Here is a 4,826-nt window from a genome sequence, read left to right on the forward strand (position 1 = left end):
TCGACCTCCCAAAGTGCTGGGATTAACAGGCGTTAGCCACCGCGCCCGGCCTCTCTCTTCTTATTCGGTCTGAGCCAGACCTGACTTCACCCCGGAGCAATCCTGCCTCTGCCAGACATGCAACTTAGGCAACTCTGGATGGCGGTGGGATGAGGGAGGCCGGGGCAGATTCCAGGAGGTCTGGGTCTGACTAGGGAATGGACGTGTGTGCTTATGAAGGCTGCAGGCACCGGGTGCAGCTCCTGGCCCAGATGCCCGAGTGGTATGCAGGAACGGAGGCCCAAGAAAACCAAGATGGCAAAACAGGCCTGGGCTAGCAACGTGAGGTCATGCAGATCCCACTAGGCGGAACTCCAGGAAAAGGGGCCACTGCAGGAGGCACCTCGGATCTGATGGCAGGCAGGACCTTGCATCAAAATGATTTTTCTTTAGAACAAAAAAGAGAGGGAGAAAAGAAAAAAGAAGATCAAAGAAAGAGGTTCCATGAGCCTCATGAGAATAGGACACAGCAGGGTTGTAAGGGAAGCAGGAAGGTGGGGGCTGCAGACATGGGTGGCGGGTGCTGCCTCTCATGGCTTCTTTTCTCCCTGGTGGGCTGGTAGCTGAGGCCGGCGGCCCCCTCCCCTGCGGAGCAGGCAGATGACTTTGGCAAGGGGCGGTGGCGGGATGAGGGTGGCTAGGGTTACTGCGTCTGGGTGTAGTAATTAGCTACCCCCACCTTCTTCAGCTCACTCTTGATGAAATCTTCCTCCAGCTCCTACCCATCACTGATGACAAACTCCTTAGCGAAATTCTGTACGACCTCCTTGATCAGGGTCTTGTCTGTCCCGGTTTTGGCGCACTGCAGCCCGCTGATGTCCTCACCGATCCACAGGATGAGGGCAAACTTGGACATCTTGCTCATGGCATCCCCGGTGGTGAAGCGCACAAAGGCAAACAACCGGACGTCATCTGTGCACTGCTGGATGAAGTGCTGGTACTCCGCTCACTGCTCGCCGGGGACAGTGGTGGAGCCGTCATATTTAAAAGTCACCCAGATGACTGCCGAGCCGTCATCGCGCACCAGGTTATACGCCGCCCGGCAAGCCTCTCTGTCGATCTTGGTGGCGTGGCCATTGCCGCGGGGCCGCAGTGGGGACACTGCCCAGGAGGCCGAGTGTGCCCCTGGCCGGCGGCGGGGATGGGAGCGCGGTGGGGACGCGCCAAGGGCGCACGGGCGGTGGCGATGGGGCGAAGGGGCGACGCAGCACCTGCTAGCTCTGAGCGCGGCGGCGGCTCCCCGATTTTTTTTAACACTTAATTTTGCTAACTTTTTACACTATTAAGGTAATACATTTTTATTGTAGAAAGAGATATGCAAAAAACTTTCTTTTAATGTCATAACCCAGAGAGAATCTTTGTAAACATTTAAGTTCATGTTCTCCCATATTTTGTTCATTGTGGGACTATCCCCCCAAATAGGATTATGCTCCAATACTGTTTGTAACCTGTTTTATTACTTATTTTGCATGATGTGATTTATATTTTAGGAACCATCAAGCCACTTAATTTTTTTTGTTGTTGTTGAAACAGTCTTGCTCTGTCGTCAAGGTTGGCATGCAGTGAGCGGTGTGATCTTGGCTCACTGTAACCTCTGTCTCCTGGGTTCAAGCAATTTTCATGTCTCAGCTTCTCAAGTAGCTGGGATTATAGGTGTGGGCCACCACACCTGGCTGAATTTTTTTTTTTAGTAGAGATGGGCTTCAACATGCTGGCCAGGCTAATCTCAAACTCCTGACCTCAAGTAATCTGCCTGCCTTGGCTTCCCAAAGTGCTGGGATTATAAGCATGAGCCCCCTCACCCAGCCCCATTTCTCTAATGAGAGAATTAAAAGGGAAAGAAATTTAAGTGGGGTCGGGCATGGTGGCTCACGTCTGTGATGCTAGCACTTTGGGAGGCCGTGGTGGGATGATTGCTTGAGTCCAGGAGTCTGAGACCAGCCTGGCCAACGTGGTGAAACCCCATGTACTAAAAATTCAAAAAATTAGCTGGGTGTGGTGGCTTACGCCTTTAGTCTCAGCTACTCAGGAGGCTGAGGTGGGAGGATCACCTGGCCCCAGGAGGCAGAGGTTGCAGTGAGCCAAGATCATGCCACTGCACTCCAGCCTGGGCAACTGGAGTGAAACACTATCTCAAAAAAAAAAAAAAAAGTAGCTCACTGATATTGTCTTTGTGTTGTTTAAATTTTTTTCAAAAAATTTTTAAGTTTTAAAATACTATAAATCGTGTTGTATAGTGCCCTTGGAAGACTTTTGATTGATTGATGATTGATTGATTGATTGATTGATTTTTGAGATGGAGTTTCGCTCTTTATTGCCCAGGCTGGAGTGCAGTGGCTCGATCTTGGCTCACTGCAACCTCTGCCTCCTGGGTTCAAGTGATTTTCTCACCTCAGTCTCCTGAGCAGCTAGGATTACAGGCTGGTGCCACCATGCCCAGATAATTTTTGTATTTTTAGTAGAAACAGGATTTCGCCATGTTGGCCAGGCTGGTCTTGAACTTCTGACTTCAAGTGACCTGCCTGCCTCAGGCTCCCAAAATGCTGAGATTATAGGCATGAGCTGCCACGCCAGCCTTGGAAAGCTTTTAAAGTAGTTTCTTTGTGTAGCTGTACTCTCAGCACTATTTTTTTTTTTTTGAGATGGAGTCTCATTGTCACCCAGGCTGGAGTGCAGTGTCACAATCTCTGCTCGCTGCAGCCTCTGCCTCCCAGGTTCAAGTGGTTCTCTTGCCTCAGCCTCCTTAGTAGCTGGGACTACAGGTGTGTGCCACCACACTTGGCTAATTTTGTATTTTTAGTAGAGATGGAGTTTCAGTATGTTGGCCAGGCTGGTCTCGAACTCCTGACTTCATGATCCATCCGTCTTGGGCTCCCAAAGTGCTGGGATTACAGGCATGAGCCATCGCACCTGGCCTCTTGGCACTGTTCTTAGGAGGCACCTTTTATTACCCATTTTCTTCCAAGGAGATGAGTAAATATAACAACAGTTTGATTTTTATTAATTCTATGAACTTTTCACTAAAACAACCACTTGACCACAAAGCATATCCATATTTGAACTTCTAAACATTTACAAGGCAACTTCTTTAAATAGATGTTCAAAATGTCATGGCCCTTACGGTTATTACCCTACACAGCACGGAGCTGTGTAGGGTAATAACAATTGCTGCTTGCACAGCATCCCCTGACATCTAGTGGAATTTAATCATATTCCACTGCAAGGCAAATAACTCTAGTTCTATAGCCTTTTGTTGTGTGTACTGCTAAATCATAACAATTCCACGCCTGGTGGAGTAAAAAATGTTCGCACATTTATTTGTAGAATCTTGGGCTTATTGTAGCATATTTGTCATACTATAGTATTCTGAAATTATCTGTAAGTGAATTATAACTGAAGTTAAAATGTTTATTGTTGATGGGCACAGTGGTTAATGCCTGTAATCCTAGCACTTTGGTAGGCTGAGGCGGGATGATTGCTTAAGCCCAGGAGTTCAAGACCAGCCTGAGCAACACAGTGAGATCTTGTTTTTACAAAAATTGTTTTTTAAATTAGGAAGGCATGGTGGTGCATGCCTGTAATCCCAGCTACTCAGGAGGCTGATATGAGATGATCGATCACCTGAGTACAGGTGTTGAAGACAGCAGTGAGCTATGATTGCCACCACTGCACTCCAGCTTGGGCGTCAGGGCAAGACTATCTAAAAAAAATTCTTACTATGTATGATAGCACATGCCAGGCTATTTTATAAGCAACTTGAAGGCATTGTATTTATCTTACAGATATTCTCAATAAGTATGTTGAAAGAGTGGATAAAATTTTCACAATTTAGTTGATTATTCCATATACGTACTTTTATTCAGTAACTTTTGCACTAAAATGGTACAGTCTGCTAACATGTTGACTGCAAATAATTTTTTTTTTTTTGAGTAGGGATCTCACTCTGTCAGCCAGCCTGGGGTGCAGTGGTGCAATCACAGCTCACTGTAGCCTCAGCCTCCTGGAGTCAAGGAATTCTCCTATCTCAGTCCCAACAAGTAGCTGGGACCACAGGTGTGCATCACCATGCCCAGCTAGCTTTTTAATTTTTTTGTGAAGACAGGGTGGTCTTGAACTCCTGAATTCAAGTATCTTCCTGCCTTGACCTCCCAAAGTGCTGGGATTACAGGCATGAGCCACTGTGCCCGGCGGCAAATAATATGTATAGTCCAGATATTATACTAAATTCGAGCTTCAGTGTCTAGTTTTGTGTGATGACACAGTACGGTGGGGCATTTTATAGATGAGGAAAGAGGCACATTGGATGATCAGGAACTCTAAAGTAATCTCCAACTTCTAAAGCTGTTCCCCAAAGTTCAGTATTGTTTGAAAACTTGTACATTTTATTTCCTTGAGGACTCTGAAAAGAATGGCTGTGGTTCATACTCCCAATGTCCTGTTCTCAGTAGGTCCTCAAGAAAGTTGAATGAATAAGTTGGTTGTGCTTCTGATTTATCTTCTGAGAACTTCGCTGCCATTATTTATCTTGAAATGTGGGTGATCTTTGCTCAGTTTGACTGCCTGTGCTGGAGAATATATTAAGAATATATTTAAAATACTGGCAAGCCAATTGCAATAGCACATCAAAAAGCTTCTCCACCATGATCAAGTAGGCTTCATCCCGGGGATGCAAGGCTGGTTCAACATACACAAGTCTATAAACGTAATTCACCACATAAACAGAACCAAAGACAAAAACCACATGATTATCTCAATTGATGCAGAGAAGGCCTTTGACAACATTCAAC

At 46.3% G+C, this 4,826-nt stretch overlaps 1 protein-coding gene and 1 pseudogene across 4 annotated transcripts in view; one reads left to right on the forward strand and one right to left on the reverse strand.

Moving 5' to 3' along the window:
- The window catches only part of ENOPH1 (enolase-phosphatase 1), a 38,355-nt gene that overhangs the window by 13,019 nt on the left and 20,510 nt on the right, over positions 1-4,826 (forward strand). The window lies entirely within an intron of this gene.
- Positions 683-3,232, reverse strand: LOC108305499 (annotated as a pseudogene).

The sequence above is a fragment of the Cebus imitator genome, unplaced genomic scaffold, assembly GCF_001604975.1.
Source record: "Cebus imitator isolate Cc_AM_T3 unplaced genomic scaffold, Cebus_imitator-1.0 Scaffold64, whole genome shotgun sequence".
In the NCBI taxonomy this organism is placed as follows: Eukaryota; Metazoa; Chordata; class Mammalia; order Primates; family Cebidae; genus Cebus; species Cebus imitator.